General features: G+C 36.9%; 1 long non-coding RNA gene across 1 annotated transcript in view; it reads left to right on the top strand.

Moving 5' to 3' along the window:
- LOC311440807 overlaps window positions 1-17,764 on the top strand; it is a 242,320-nt gene that overhangs the window by 30,170 nt on the left and 194,386 nt on the right. The gene's annotated exons all lie outside the window — the stretch shown is intronic.

The raw sequence follows: 17,764 nt of genomic DNA, 5'->3' as shown, positions 1-17,764 counted from the left end.
TATGCTGAAATCATACAGCATAAAAAATATATATAATTTTTTCATCCTTAAGATTATGTGCCATAAGTATCTGTTTATTGCTATTTCTCTTTCATGCCCTTAGATTCTTTAACAGTACGGATAATAGGAAGTATGCTACTGCTTCCTTGTTGGAAGTAGTTATGTTTTTATAACCAAAACTTCTGTCCAGAGAAAGGTGGAAAAGTTACTTAAAACATCTGTGCTTTGTCCTTTCACAGAATATTATGAGACTGTTTTGTAATATTTATTAAAGCATCAAAGAACTCTAAGAGAATTGACTGTAAATTTGCTTCATATGTCTGTGGTTCACAACTAACTTTAAAAAAAAAAAAAAGGCTAATTTTGCTCTGTATTACATTATTATAAAAAGTAATATCTTTCTCTATTGATATTATATGTAAACCTTTCATTTTTAAACACTTTTTATAATATGAAACCTTGAGTAGTTTTCAATCCTATTTCCTTTACGCTTTCATGGAAATTAAACATTTTACTTCCATCTACTCAATTTTCTGCTTGCTGTAAAAAAAAAATAAAAATAAAATAAATTAAAAAAAAAAAACAATAATCTTGAGGTTCCCCATTTGATCAGATGAGGTGTGTGTTGCATGCTGATTTTTACAGAGAAATACTTAAAAGAGTTTGTGAAGATGAGCAAGTTTCCCAGAAGTACACAGGACTGGAAAAGACTTTTTTTCATGTGTTTTAACCGTATATTCCCCTGACCAATACATTTCACTGTTAAAGGCTTTTGTTCCCTACTAGATGAGAAGATTGGCTGAAATAAGTTTTATCCTCAATTAGATCCATGTAAGTTTATTAAATTAAAGTGAGCTACTAAATTGCCTACAACTGTATGCAGTTAATCTCACCCTGATGGGTGTAACAGGGTTATTTACATATGATGTAGTTGGAAAAGTAACAGTACTCACCTTTTTGTGAAAGGCATATCTTTTTTACCCCAGAACTTGCATTTAAATATGTTGAATACATAGAAGCACCCAAATATGATGCACTTAATAAAATCTTTGCTGTTACATTTGATTATTTGATTGTGTGTTAGCTCTTTCCAGATTTTAAAACTTTTGCCTCTTCCCAATTTCAACATATCCAACTTCTGAAATTTCTCTACCTCAGTTATACAGGTAATAAGTAATATCATATCCCATTTGCTCTGTTCCTTCTCCTTTCCCACAATACTGGGACCCATATTAAACTCTATCACCATTAATTTTTGCATTCTGTTTATGCAATTTTCAGTCTTTAGCCCATCCTCCCTGTATCATGAATCCCCACTTTGCTATTCCTGACCACCTCCACTATAGTGCTTATTGAGAAAATCATGCTTATTTGATCTGACTGGAAAGCATCAATACCCATAGAAAAGCTTATAGCAAATATCTTTGAAACATGAATATGCTGGGTCTGCTGTTCGCAGAGAGCAAGTCTCTACTTGTACAAAAAAAAAAAAAAAAGTTACTGAACAGTGAATTTTTTCATTCCAATACATTTCTTAAGAGGATAAGATAGTTAAGCTACCAATTAGGTCAAATATATGGGTAGACTGTAGATGGCTTTTTGTCCATGATAACAGGAATCAGTTGATTTATGCTGTTTTTTCCACTGGGACTTGAGATTTATTTATATATATATAATATATATCTATAATAGCAGGCAATTAGAATTATCTCTTTTATAGCCTGAAGCCAAAGCATATATTTAGATACCTGAATTCTCCGTCTCCTAGCCTGTTATCTTGAACAAAAGTCAGTGTATTTTTTCTAGAGATCTTTTCTTTTTTTTTTTTTTTTTTTTTTTTTTTTTTTTTTTTGGAGGTCTATGAATTTGGCTATGAATTATTTGCTTGAAAATATACCTCACAGTATGTTTTCTTTGCTGCTTTAACACATCTGTTTTAGCACGGAATGGCAACTGACTTTTTGACTTTTCAAAGTGTGGGCCAGGATATATGTGCTCTTGCTTCATCAGTTCTTTGACTTATACAGCTTCAATAGTCTCTTAACTTTCAGATAGTACACTAGAAGAAGGCAACTTTTTAAGTTATCCACCAGGAAAGGAATGTGATTGAAGTGCATTCAGCACTTCACCTAGGTGCACATGTATGTATGCATGTGCGTGTGTGTACATATATATAAAAACAAAAATATTAAAAAGTTGGTCTTATTTGAAATATTATGCAGTCTAACTTAGTCTTAAACCTTATCCAACACCCCTGATCATACTCTTCCATTAACTACATGGAGCATATTGCCACTAAGTGTTGTTGATAATTATGTTCCTAAAGCTCATTTCTGCAGAAGAGCCATATGGTATACATAATGACTCATAATGCTGTGATGTGGTTTCCAATTACTGTTAAGTGAATAACAGTTTGAAATGAAAGCATCCTTATATTCATCTGTGACATAAACATTTCTGGGTTTGTAAAGAAATGATGGAAAATAATAGAAAATGTTTTAAGTTTTGTTACTTTCTGCAAAGAGAATACAGTTTGCTCAACAAATGTGCAACAATGGGGAAGTACTTAGTGTTACAGAAGGTTTTGGGGGAAAGTTATTAATGTGGGGCTAGGATGGCAAGAGGTCATTAAGACTAAGTGATAGACAAACTCCTTATGAGGAGAGAGGTGGAACACCAACTCATCTTCCTGGTTTGCTCTGAGACAGTATATGTGATTGGTATAACTGAATTTGTGTTATCACTAGAATATTTTTTCTGTGTTCAGAAGCTGAGAGTGAATAATACATTTCTGATAAGCTAGTGAGGTTGCAGATGTGCTGACTGTTCTCATGAACATAGCTTCTGTGTGAACACTATCTGTGTAAACAGTGATCGACATGTCTTCGCATGGTATGTGTTCTGCAAACATAAGAAAAAAGAGAGCTCTGACTAGACTTTCCTTAACCTGCTGATTTATTGCAATAGTAACTCTTGACTATTGCCTGGAAATTATTACTTATGGCAACATACACAGGAAAGAAATGCCACTATGAATTTCTCAGTTCAGTTTCTTTTCCTGCATTTCATTTTAATCTGTCTACCTTAATGTGATGTATTCCAGATGAACTGAGCAGGAAGGTCGTTCATTATAGCAAAAAATGAGGGAGCTGAGTTAAAAGCTTCATTTGTCTAGTAAATGAAAATTGTCTTTATTCTGATCACTTGCTATTCATGAAATGTGGACAATTTTAGAGTCCCTTTTTTAAAAGAAAAGAAAAAAGTTCCACTATTTCAATTAGAGCTCTTTCGGAAGTACTAATTATTATCCTTTGCAGGAACAGAAAAAAACCCTAATGAGTACTTTTATATTGTCACCACTAACCTTGATTAGTCCTTAAGATAAAATTTCAAGAAATACTTCGTTGGTTTCATACAATATTCATGATACTTCTAATTGGCAGAGTTTAATAATTTAGATCTACTTGGTAGATTTAATATTTTCTTTATTCAGATATAACTGCCAATATGGTCTTAGGCTCAGAGATGCGTGTGTCGATCTGCTTGAGGGTAGGAAAGCTCTGCAGGAGGATCTGGATAGGCTGGACCGATGGGCTGAGGTCAACTGCATGAAGTTTAACAAGGCCAAGTGCCGGGTCCTGCACCTGGGGCGCAATAACCCCAAGCAGAGCTACAGGCTGGGAGAGGAATGGTTGGAGAGCTGCCAGGCAGAGAAGGACCTGGGAGTGATGGTGGACAGTCGGCTGAATATGAGCCAGCAGTGTGCTCAGGTGGCCAAGAAGGCCAACGGCATCCTGGCTTGTATTAGGAACAGCGTGACCAGCAGGGCTAGGGAGGTGATCGTCCCCCTGTACTCAGCTCTGGTGAGGCCGCACCTCGAGTACTGTGTTCAGTTTTGGGCCCCTCGCTACAAGAAGGACATCGAGGTGCTTGAGCGGGTGCAGAGAAGGGCGACGAAGCTGGTGAGGGGCCTGGAGAACAAGTCCTACGAGGAGCGGCTGAGGGAGCTGGGCTTGTTCAGCCTGGAGAAGAGGAGGCTCAGGGGTGACCTTATTGCTCTTTACAGATACCTTAAAGGAGGCTGTAGAGAGGTGGGGGTTGGCCTGTTCTCCCACGTGCCTGGTGACAGGACGAGGGGGAATGGGCTTAAGTTGAGCCAGGGGAGTTTTAGGTTAGATGTTAGGAAGAACTTCTTTACAGAAAGGGTTGTGAGGCATTGGAACAGGCTGCCCAGGGAAGTGGTGGAGTCACCATCCCTGGAAGTCTTCAAAAGACGCTTAGATGTAGAGCTTAGGGATATGGTTTAGTGGAGGGCTGTTAGCGTTAGGTTGGAGGTTGGACTCGATGACCTTGAGGTCTCTTCCAACCTAGAAAATTCTGTGATTCTGTGATTCTGTGAATGTCCCGTATAGACATCTTTCCTTTACAGTCCAAGTGTCACAGTGTATTCCTAGTGGTGTCTGTACTTGCTTGCAATAATTCAAATATTCCAAGGAATCAGTTTTCCAAAATCAAGTTTTGAAGTGGGATAATATGAGATTTATCTATCACATTGGGTATGCTAATCTGTATAGGAATCAAATGAACAATCATATACAAATAAAGAACAATCCTTCATAATATTTCTGTCGCCTACAATGTAAGGGTAATGTGAGGGAATATCTGTATATTGCTCTGCTGTAAGTGAACTTATAGACCTGATTTGAACTTATTCAATTAATTTAAAAAATGAATGAAAGAATTCACTGAAAAACCTCATGACAGTCTAATAATGTTTTGAAAATACATTGTATGTCACACCTCCCTAGGAAACAGGATGCAACGATCATATGTGACCAGAAATGATTTATTTGACAAGGTATATCTCTATAATTCAGTGAAGTTTGCAACTGCTAAGAAAAATCAGTGCTTTCAAGAGGAAAAAGGCATATTTCTGGGCTTCAAAATTTATTAGATCTTGATATAAATACACTGTTGTTCATATACAATTCACAAATTTGGCTTAAAAATTCTGCTTCTGTTCATCAAAATACAGAATATATAATAGATAACGGAGAGACATTATGCCTGCTCTATGCAACAAAATGTTGCTTAAAGTAAAACCATCAAAACTGAACAATGCTGAACTTTTTTAATCTAGGCAGTATAACAATAACATTAGGATTACCTAGCCTGAAACTCAACAGTGGTATCAGGATTCAATACAAAATGAATTAACGTTACCCCTACTTTACTGAAAATGCTACAATTTTTACCTGATTTTGACTTGTTTCATGAGCATAAGCTTTTGAGTTATTTTTCTCCACTGAATACTTTTTCTATTCCAATGCACGTGACTGGTGGCTTTAGGTAATCCTTTATTTGTTTTAGCAAGCACACTCATTTGGAACTGTAAATGTAGCATAAATCACTTTTTTTTTTTTTTTTCTTGCTTGCTTTTATTAGATCTTACTGGAGAAAAATTACTATGAGGCATCATTATTTTGTAGATGATAAATTGATAAGGAGGGACACGTAGGTTGAACCTCGAACAGGGAGTTCAATACTTTGTGTTAAGTTTTCTTTTTGTGTTCTTTTTTTTTTTTTTTTTTTTTGATGTCAATAAACATTTGGATTTTCAGTACTGCACCGATAAAGGCAAAGACTGCATTACCATCAACAACTCATCAGTTAAAATAGTTGCCTGAGTTCTAGCAAATGAGTGAACTTTCCTTGGATATTTCTTTGTAGTTTCAAATAAAATTTAAAGAATGAATAGTGCTGCTATACTCTAAACAATCTTCTCACTGTAAGGTGTGTTTATTTAAAATTTGTGTGTCAACACACCAGGGTAGATAAGTTTGTACTGGTGCTATATATTTAATTAATAAGTAATTTGCAATTTGAAGATATTAGCTTTTCATATTTTGGAAACATTAAAGACTTGCTATAAGCTCATTTTCATGTTTGCCACTGCATAAATTAAATCACTAAATGATTACATCAAGTGGGAAGTTGTTTTAATGAGTGAAATGAAGTGAGCAATAGGTTAATGTCTGTAGCATTGTGTTAGAACATTCTTTCTAAGCTTTATGTCATGATTGGGAAATCTCTGTGCATAGTTTTTGTCTTAGTTCCTGATTAAAAGTAAAACCACCCTTAAAAAGCGAGTAAGAAAAGAAAAACACTTTGTCTTTGGGGAGGTTCATTTGATACATTATGTAGAACCAGCCTTATATAGAAATGTAACAACAACAAAAAAAAAGTGCATGTAGCATGGTATCCAGAAATTACAGAATCACAGAATTTCTAGGTTGGAAGAGACCTCAAGATCATCGAGTCCAACCTCTGACCTAACGCTAGCAGTCCCCACTAAACCATATCCCTAAGCTCTACATCTAAATGTCTTTTAAAGTCTTCCAGGGATGGTGACTCCACCACTTCCCTGGGCAGCCTGTTCCAATGCCTCACAACCCTTTCAGTGAAGAAGTTCTTCCTAACATCTAACCTAAAACTCCCCTGGCTCAACTTAAGCCCATTCCCCCTCTTCCTCTCACCAGGCACGTGGGAGAACAGGCCAACCCCCACCTCGCTGCAGCCTCCCTTGAGGTACCTATAGAGAGCGATAAGGTCGCCCCTGAGCCTCCTCTTCTCCAGGCTGAACAAGCCCAGCTCCCTCAGGTGCTCCTCACAGGACTTGTTCTCCAGGCCCCTCACCAGCTTCGTCGCCCTTCTCTGGACCCGCTTAAGTACCTTGATGTCCTTCTTGTAGCGAGGGGCCCAAAACTGAACACAGTACTCGAGGTGCGGCCTCACCAGAGCCGAGTACAGGGGGACGATCACCTCCCTAGCCCTGCTGGTCACACTGTTCCTGATACAAGCCAGGATGCCGTTGGCCTTCTTGGCCACCTGAGCACACTGCTGGCTCATATTCAGCCGACTATCCACCATCACTCCCAGGTCCTTCTCTGCCTGGCAGCTCTCCAACCATTCCTCTCCCAGCCTGTAGCTCTGCTTGGGGTTATTGCGCCCCAGGTGCAGGACCCGGCACTTGGCCTTGTTGAACTTCATGCAGTTGACCTCAGCCCATCGGTGCAGCCTATCCAGATCCTCCTGCAGAGCCTTCCTACCCTCAAGCAGATCGACACACGCACCTAACTTGGTGTCATCTGCAAACTTACTGAGGGTGCACTCGGTGCCCTCGTCCAGATCATCGATGAAGATATTAAAGAGGACCGGCCCCAGCACCGAGCCCTGGGGGACGCCACTAGTGACCGGCCTCCAACTGGTCTTGGCTCCATTCACCACGACTCTTTGGGCCCGGCTATCCAGCCAGTTTCTAACCCAACGAAGCATGCGCCAGTCCAAGCCAAGAGCAGTCAGTTTCTTGAGGAGAATGCTGTGGGAGACGGTGTCAAAAGCCTTGCTGAAGTCAAGGTAGACCACAAAAAATTGTTAATAGAAAAAATATAGAAAATTTATATGGTCTCTGTGAGACTTACTTTTTGTTTCATTTAGCTTTGGGATGTATCTAGCAGGAAATGTGGTGGCTTTCATGTTGTTCTCATTGGTTACCCCAGCATGGAAGAACTTGAAGTGGAACAAGAGCTTCAGAAGAATTGGGAGATATTACAGAACTTCTGCTGATAAGATGAAAGAAAATAAAAACGTTTGAGAATGTCAGATAAGGGGATGGAAATATGCATTGGGAAGTGGTAGGGTTTTGGGCAGGAAGATCCAATGGTCTCATACAATGTCGTGCATCTGGATGCGTTTAAAATAAGGCTTCTTCCATAGTTCTGTTTTTGCAAGACTATTCAGTACACTGGTCTTGCTTCTATTGGTATGGAATCCCTACACTTAGAGAATTAAGACATCTCCTCAATTCAGAAATGAACAGAAAAGCATTAGAAGCAGCAATTAATGTTGCTATGTCTCACAGAACTTGTAGGCATTGAGGGTTAGAAAATTTTTTGGCATAAATGATAGTATGGATGTGGGTACAGAGACTGATTTTATTCATTGCTTCATAGCGTGTTAGCAGTTTGTTATAATAATATATATATATACACAAACATAAACTTACCAGCAACAGAAATAACAAACTTTACATTTAGATACATTTTCTTAAGGTATAGAAGTACAGAAAAGGTTTAGCTTTACACATTGACAACATGTTATATCAGGCTCCAATTTGGTCCCTTTTTTTTTTTTTTTTTAATACTGCCTATAAAGTGGACGCAGAAAGCATGTTAGGAGTCCACAATTTTCATAATCAGCAAAACATAAGGGAACCCTGACTATCAGAAAATCCATGCTGGAGCTGTAGAGCTAATAGTTATAAGTTGTTTGGAAGATGAATAAGGGTTGTGGAGAACGTAAAAGTTAAAAATCAGGGGACTTCACAGACTGTGAGTGTGCACTGAAGAGGAGAGGGCTCTTGTTTTAGTAGCACAATCATTAGTGCTCAAGCAGCCCCAGTGTAACTCTAAGAAGAGAGTTTTCATTGCCAGTTCTGTGATCCAGATTTTGGGGTTTTCCATTTCATCAGTACTAGTGCAATACAAGGGAAACTTAGACAAGAGAGGAGAGGAGAAGGGCGAGCCTGTTCCTGTTTTGGTGGTGATAAGCTCAATTAGAGGGGAAAAAGTGATTGTGGCTTTCTTTTGAATGCTTTTCTTTGTCTCAAGTAACACTCAGCCTGTTTGTTGCCATGAACATTTAATGCTGTTTAAAAGAGGAAGCAAAGGAGACAGAAAAAATCTGCAACTGTATGATAGAGATTGTTTGGATCTGTGATTAGATCCCTGTGCGTTCCTTTTTTTTTGGTAAATAGTTGAAAGAACAAATTATTCCTCTAGCTTTTCATTTCTGTTTATAGTCATGGCTAAATGCAGTCAGTAAGCACTCTCCATTTCATCTTTTCAGAGTTCCATGAAAGACTGATGTCTTATGCTTTTCTAACTAAAAGTATACTACTCTAATACTTGATTGTTTCTTCAGAGTCTCTCTGTTGCTTAAAATATATTCTTTTTAGTTATTCCTTTATTTAATCACAAACATATGGATGTGCAAACACATTTTCAGGATTTAAAGTCACATGGTAGAGCTGACCTCTTTACATTTTATACATCTTTGTATTCATCCAAGAGAGATTTCACAGAAACCGTGATTGGATGCCAAATGGCAGGTCCTTTCACCTAGGTTTTTCAAAGTAAATTTGATTTGGAAACAATCAGAATAATTACAGTGATTGGATTATTCGTAAAATATAACTTGGATAGCACACACACACACACACAAAGCAGTCAGCCTCACCTTAGAAAAGGAAGAAAGAAGGAGCAAGATTTCTTAAGCTTTTTAAACAATTAAGTGTCTGATTACCTCAATAGCTGCTTCAGTGGTCTTTCTTCTCTGTAGACATACCACTTTGTACTTCCCCACACTGAAATTAATTTGTTACGAAGGCCAATTTAAGTCATTTAGTTTGAATACTTCTTGAGTTTATCAGATAAAATAATGTCCAATACAGTTCTCTTTAAATTCATGAATAACACTTCCTAAAAATGAGCACTTCTACCAGTGTGTTGCACTAAAATCCAAACTGAAGCCTGTGAATAAAATCTATCATGCTGGTTATTCAGGTCTTAACACATGAGTTTTCAGTTCAGATAAATGCTAATAGCATTTATTCAGATAAACAAGTATGTTACAGAGGAACTGACAGTGTATGATTTATGCCAGTGATTCCTCACTCAGACTTAAATGAATGTCTTCATAAAAGATGAAGTTTCACAAGACATTTGTGCAGCCCTGTCTGCCTCTCTTCCTCTCTCCTTCCTTGCACCAGCTCTCCTGCTCATTAGACTTGCTGATATTTAATTTCCCCTTTGAGAGGGTTAGTCAGAAATGACAGCCAGCTTAAGAAAAGGTGTAGGATTGCTTTGTTTCACAAACCTTCACCAGGAGTTTGTAATATAACTATGTCATAAACTATGGTGTGACTCTGAGGTTGGACTGACTTACATAGGACTCATCTGAAACATCCATTTTACACTGAAGAAAAACTATCCTGTTCATGCTGTCTCAAAGCACAGATCTGTGAATTACATCTGAACAAGCTGTTAGATCCCAAAACAGGTTTAATTATTTACTTCAGCATATCCACTTTGCAGATCTCCTTTCTGGTATTCAGTGACACTAAAATAAGATTTATCCCCATGAGTGAGCAATTATGGTTCTTGTTTATTTCCCAAACCCTTAGCGGTTGCACATGCAGTTAACTTTCATGATGTCTCTTGGTGGCTTCATTATTTATCAACAATTTGGTGTTCGCTAAATGAGCATTCTGATGTTTTTTGTTCGTCAGCTTTTCTGTCATCTTAGTTTAATTCAGCTTGCTTTTATAAACTTACCTGCAAAAAGTTTTGGTGTCTTTCTGGTGCAATGGAAACCATGTAACAGTTCCAGGCTCATTCTCAGGTCATTTTTATGCTTGTTTCTTCTACCATCATAAGCTATCAAAGCATGCTAGATGGTCTGCCTCCTGAATCTCTGACCATTTCAAAGGTGATAGTGACGACTTAAAAGCAGGGCTACAAAGAATGTAATTTTTAATAGCTTGTGTTCTGTTTGATAATATAATTAGGAACACCAGGAAATGTTACTGCAGCCAAGAAGTCAGTGCATGAAAAATATGTACATCTGTCTTCTCACAAAATGAAATTCTGATCACTTTTCTAGTAAAGGAATTTAATGCAGCAGAAAATGAACCCAGTGCTAGAAATTGGCAGAATAAGCCAATATCAGTCAGGTCATTACATCTTTTGTGAATTTAGGTTAAGTTTTCATTCACTTGCATGATCCAATTGTTTATTGTAGGGAAAGAATCTGGTAAACTACTAGCTCCTAAACTAGTATCTTGTTGATGTTTAGGAGATAGGCTCTAAGACTGCTATACACTTTTGAATTCTTAATATTTTTGGCCATTTGAGAACTTGTCTTGGCTGAAGTACTCATTCAGGACAGTTAGACTGAACGAAGGAAATAACTCCATCAATAGTTTACTTTTAGTAGCTAAAATTTAAAAAAAAAAAAATAAAAATTAATTGACGTTATTTTTGAAGGATCAAAGCAGTATCAAAAATGTTCTTTGCAAAAGGGGTAATTTATTCAGGCATTCTGGAGTAAATTTAACAATAACTTTTTAAAGAGTTTTATTATTATTATTATTTCTAATCTGTGAAGAAGAATCATAGTTAGATGCTATTAATGTGCATTCTAAAGCAAAATTTCTGCTTTTCACCTAAGTGTCCAGATAACACCTGGTTATTATTCTTCATTAAGTCTACTGATGTTAAAGAAATATTTTGTCTGATTTTGGAGATGAACAGCAATAGGGGTTTTTGTGTTAACTATAGTAAACTCCTTCCAGCGTTAAATCAGAAAACATAAATAATAGTATTACATAATCACATATACACACCATTTGTGTTGCATAAACAATTGCAGGTATTTCATTTGTTATTTAGAAAAATAGTAAAAATTCAACTGAAAAGTAATTCAATGGAGTTAATCCCACAATTATGTTTTATTCTGAATAAGAGAAACCTGCAGGTCTGGGCGTACATTTCCACATGCTAAGAGAGTTGTTATTTGGAGTTATGTATACGTAGTTTATTTGCCAAAGATATGAATCCAGACTAACGAGCGTATTCAAGGATTGAGTTTGTTCCCTGCTGTTCACTCCTTAGACTCTCATCTGGCTCACTTTGTTCCTTTGTGTTGTGTTTCTGTGATTGCTTCACATGCGTCTGAAAACAGGACATAGCTGCTTTGTCAACCAAGAGCTCCCTGATCTTTCTAGCCAGTTAAAATCAGCGTGAGTTTCTTCTGAGATAAGAAGTAGAGAATAGATTTGCAAGAACCTCACCTCTGTTTTTTACCTTGAGGAGGATCACTGAGGCCTCCCTCCAACATTGCTTTCCTGAATGCTGTAAGTTAGAAGCAAGTCCATCATAGCAGTAAGCCAGGGATTCTTATTTGTATAGTAGAAAGGAGAAATGGTCTTTATTCACCCCTGTACTTAATTCCAGTAACACTAATGGAGGTACATGGAGGACCAGAAATAGTTGTCTGTTTCACCATTCGTGAGTGGAAGATACTTGTTTCCCCGTGGCTGAAGAGGGGAACAAAACATTTCCAGTAACTTGGAAAGACTAACTACCATAATTTATATCCCAGAGGCTGCTTAATTTTCAATTCTGCACTTCATGATAGAATTGAGTTTTATTCAAAGTGAATTAAAGTGTACTTTAATTATTCCATGCCCACATATAGGGCTCAGTGTAGTATCTTAACATAAATTCATACAGTTTATAATAAGGAAACTGTAGTTTATACAAAGTAAACATTTTTGAGAATTAACAGCAATGAAGCAATTTAGAAACGCCAGGATGACTTCTGCATTTAAATAAAAGAAAGTTGCAAGAATGCTCTTATTTTCTGAAAGACTTCTGGTTTACACAAAGTAAAGATATACCACAGTGGATGTCATGACTGATTGTTGCAATGACTTCCTTGTGGTAGCTGAACTGAGTGCTCCAGGTGACCGCAAGTTCGATAGCAAGTCAAGAGGGGATGGTGTTCTAAGGCAGATCTGTAGACGTTCAAATGAATTTGGATCTGTTACAGATAAAACTGAAGTGGGATTTCCTTCAAGTCCCTGATTCCCTGTTAGTATTTAATCCATTTTTATTGGCTAGGCTGCAAGTCCTGATGGAAACATTAGCATGTGCTACTTTTTTTTTTTTTTTTCCTGAGAAACCATCCAGTGTTATTTGAGGGGAAGAGAAAAAGAGAGGGAATTAAATTGGATATTAGCTGCTGAAATAAATGCCTTGGCTTAGGATAAGGCTTAAAATACCCACACGCATTTTATTGTTATTTTATTTCCTCCATGGAGATCACCGTTGCTCCTGGTGGTAGATTTCAAATTCTACTGAAAGGCACGGCATAGTTTTCTTGTCCATTTTAAATAACTTTCTAGAGAAAGTGATACTTTCAACAATACATAAGGGAATAGGGCACTTCTGAACCTATTAGATTCTACTGATAAATGTAATGTTATTGATGATACTTGGACTTTGGCACACAGAATTCAGGTAAAATGTTTTCAGTCGAAGGAGATAGTATCTGTGCTTTTGATGTTCTTTTCATTTCCTGTGTGAGTACAAAACACCTCCTAGGCATGGGCATGTACAGCTGAAATAAAATGATTAAATTGTTCTCTAGTTCTCAAGATGGCTAATGCTTTTTTTTCCTTCTGCATGAAAAATGTGTAAAATTATTGAAGTTCTGTATGGAAAAAAACAGCTATCGCATTCTGACTGTGTTTGTAAACCCTTATGTATATTATATATTTGTTTCATACCTTGGTACTCAACTTGCTTTTCTGAAAAATAAACTTTACAGAAAGTTGATCAAAAGAAAGGGTAAAGGAAGTGTTTATTGTGTGCCTTGTACACAGCACAGGCTGTTCAGGAGAAAAATAAGATCAAATTGAGAGCAAATACCAGTCAAGAGAAGTAATATCCAATGCAGGCTGCATTTTTAGTACAGTCTGATTCCTAGAATTTTAAAATGATTTTATGAAGGAAATGAAAATATGATGTTTGTATAATTAATCAGAGAATTTAAGGTATTGTTGGCAAATAAAGATTTCAGACATGGTACTCAGATGCTTGGTTGCTGAGAAGCATCCAAGCTTTCAGATGCTTTGAAGCTGAGAAATTATGAAAAAGAAGTTATGAAAAGATACTTGCAGCTTCATGCTATTCAGTCTGTGGTCTTGCCTGTCAAGTTGAAATAGAAATAGCAGCATGAAACTAGTAATATGTTTTTAATCTTATATTAGCATAAAATTAACTTAAAAACATGAATTTTGTTGAATGTATTTGTATTTGCAAAAACAAACAAAAAGAATTGAGCATAGAATAGTGCAAGAGATTTGCTTTCTGTTTAAACTGTTGGGTTTTTTATTATTATTATTATTATTATTTTATTTTATTTTTTTGGCCGATGCTGGAAAGAAGTTACTGGACTGGATATGTATTTGGTTTGTCTCAGATTTCATCTTCTATAATGCTATAACTATCTGAAAGAGATATATATATTTTTTAAAACTTGTAATTTTTCACAAGGATCTTTAGGCATGAAACTTCCTAAAGGCACTCAGAACACCTCCAGATACACCTCTGCAGTCTTCAGATCAGACTTCTTTATATAATAGAATGTTTTAATTGTGTAATTAAATGTGTGGAACCAGAAATTCTTAAGAGCTAAGCTAGAGCTCCTCCTGAAATCTTAAATGGTTATACTTATTTTGCTCTTATTAAGAAGTTAATTGCTGATCATGCTTGTCTCTAATTTTGACCTTTAATTCATGGTTTTCTACTATGCCCAGTATCTTTTAAATTATATTAATGAGATTATATGTACACATGATTAGAAAGCAGGAAGGATTTGTACTCTTAGGTACTTCTGTCGTAAGAAAGCTAGTCTCATCTGAATAGAGGAGCTAAACTTCTACAGAATATCTGAGAAATTTCATGGATCTTGAAATAAGACTCTCATGATTTTACTGCAAGGTATGACATATGTGACTTGAAAGAAAGGTTCCTCCAGCCACCCAGTCAAGTGGGGAAACATAGGGCTCCCATAGTCTGAACCAGTTATCTAATGGAGTGAAACTACTTACAGCAGTAACTGTCCATGCATGAAAAGAAGCACAGTTTCTATGATCCAAAAATAGATAAGCTGTCAGTGTCCATTCTTACTACTTGACACCGAAGAGGTGTGTCACATGACATTTTCTTTTCTCTACTTATGCATGTTGATTTGACAGCAATGAGGATGTTGAAAAGCTTAAGTGTTTTTTTTTGGATTGATGAGAAAAAATATATACCCGCTAATGCTAATACATAGCAGGTAGTGTATTTTCCATTTCAGTCTTTCTCACTCTTTTTTTTTTTTTTTTTTTTTTTTTTTTTTTTCTTATGTTGTCCATTTTGGTATTGATTGTATTTTATTTTTATTTCAATCTTTGCATCATAAAAACTGACTTTAGTAATTCTGTTTAGATGATGCACTTCTGGTAGGATTCTTGGAATCAAATTCATCAAATTGCTTTTTTAATGATAGTTTTTCTCTGGGGTGTTAGCTGATGAAGTTGTGCAATATGTTTTAAGAAATGCATTGCTTTCTCTGGGAAATGGTTTATTCATACAGCAATAACGCAAACACATCTCATTGTCAAGGATTGCATAAAATTCAGTTGTGCCTCTGCAAATTTTCTTCTGTACAAAGAATGAAAATGTCTTGCTGAAAGATCATGACTCACTGGTGTTGGTAATTATACAGCTTTTGTAAGTTAAGCATTATAAAAATGCACCACTACCTAAAAAATACATGGACTTAATTTTGTCTCACAGGTATTAGGCAGATGATGCCAAAGGAATTCTGCTGAATTTGTAGATGTTGAGTTCTTGGTTCTTCTTACTGTTACTGACCAGAGTGTTCATATTGGGTAACACCTGTTCCATTGAGAATGCGAGCAGGATAGAAGAGCCAAGAACTTATTTCAGTTATTATAGGTGCTTACCAGGTTGTGGTATTACTGTATATTGTATTTTAAGATGATGTGATGTACAGTACCAATTTTTGTCTCAGAATTTTTACAGATCTATTTGGAAAGGCCATTGGAAAAATTGGATTAGTTAGATTCATTGCCATTTCAATAACTACAGAGCTCATGTTATTACAGTATATATTTTCCTTCTCTTTCATGCTTCCTCTGCATTCACAGAATATAGCTTAACCTGATACCTTACAACTCTTCTGTTTTTCAAATGCAGCTATTTCAATTTAAAAAACACCACTGGTGGATGAAATATTGTCTTATTATATTACGTGAATATTTTATACTTGTAGTGAGGATCCAGTAATAATAACAATCTTAGACAAGTCTGTATGACACTTTCTTACCTTGATGCATTCACTGGAATGCAAAATCAGTGGGTGATTGTTTCCCTTGATGTGTGTGCAAAGATTCACTAGGGAAGGAAGTCATGCCGATTGTCTTCAATCCACTTTTTTTTTTTTTTAAGCTTTAGATCTCTTTGAGATATACAATTTACAATTTGATAGCATTTTCTTACCAGTCTGGGGTCATTTCTGTATGTATTTGTAGCTCAAAGGTTATTCTTAAGGGAGCAGAGGGAAAATGACTGAACTTTCTTAGAGAGTGTATTGTATAGGGTGGTGAAAATTATAAAGCTCATTAGGTACTTTAAAAATTATTGAATTTGAACAAAGATAAAGCCAAGGCAGTTGCCTTACCTTGGAAAGGTACAGAAGTGCATTCAGGGGGTGTCTGCATGGACCTTGCTCATGGGCAAATGGCCTAGTGGGGGTGTGAGGAAGTGCACGAGCGTGTCTTCAGCAGTAGGCCTGCCAGAGGGCATCTGCCTGGACAGTGGTCTTGCTGAAGATGATAACCACTATTTAACCTTAAAAAATAAACTGGTGATTAAAGATTTTTTGAAACAAAGGTGTCAGCTTTTAAAAGTATGAAAGAAACTTGAAAATATATAACAGTCTTGAGGGACCTTAGGGTGAAAAGATAGAGCAGCCGTCTGAACCTTGTTTGGCACTGGCAGAAGTCACCCCACCAGCATGTGCCCACTGCCTAGGCTGGGCAGAGCATCCTCTTCTGGACGTGGCAAGCAGCCTGGCCCAGACAGACCAGTGGCAGGGCTGGGTGCAGCAGCAGGAACCCCTGCCTGGGTGCATGTTGCATTGCCCTGGTGGCTTTCTCACCACCACCTGGATTAGGAGTGGCAGGGAGTTTGCAGGGAGTGGCAGAGGTGCTCATAAGGCTTGGCAACCGCCACTCCTACAGGAGGTGTGTGTGTCAAGGGGAATCTGCACCACTGAAAGAGGTGGGGGATGGCTGTAACTATGTATAACATCTGGGGAAGGGGGTCAGTATTACAGCTTGGAGGGACTGGGTATCAAAGGATATTCAGACAACTGCTTCTTAGACAACTGCTTCTCATTCTCCAAATAATTACTTGGCAATTACTTCTCCAAATAATTACTTGGCATTTTAAGTCTCTCTCTCAAGATTTCAGTAAAATTGCACAAGTCCTAAGTGGCCACAAGGGTCTGTTTTGGCTTAAAAACAAAACTTTCTGATTTGTTCCAGTTGCTAAGCCCATTCAGTTTCTACTGAATAAACTAGAATCAAATGTACCAATTCCTTTGTAATGAAACACTTTATAAAGAAGCCTTCAAAGATGTAATGCAAAAATGTGAGGTTGGATATGCTCTGATTAGCACCTTTAAATGAGCTAGAATTGACTACAGTGATAAAATGCTCACATCTCTTCTGTATGAAATACAGATAGTTACCCCAAAATTATGTCCTTGATGGGTTTAGGTGCTTAGAGTTTGTTGTTTTTGAATGCATTGCCTGGCTTCAGTGGAAACTTGCTGTCATGCTGAAACCATCGTCTGACATTGTCTTAATCCTACACGTACAAAGAACAGTAGGAAAAATTCCAATTGTTTGCACCAAGTTTTGACTTGGTATTGAAACCTGATTAAGTAGTCTGTAGTACTTTTTAACACTAATGGCAAAAAATGCTTTTTTTTTTTTTTTTGTCTGTAATCTGCTTCTTAGAAATGTCAGGTTCAAGGTATCTCAGAGCTCTTGTGATGTTTA

The sequence above is a fragment of the Aythya ferina genome, assembly GCF_964211825.1.
Source record: "Aythya ferina genome assembly, chromosome: 8".
NCBI lineage: Eukaryota > Metazoa > Chordata > Aves > Anseriformes > Anatidae > Aythya > Aythya ferina.
This window is presented reverse-complemented; position numbering and strand designations above follow the sequence as displayed.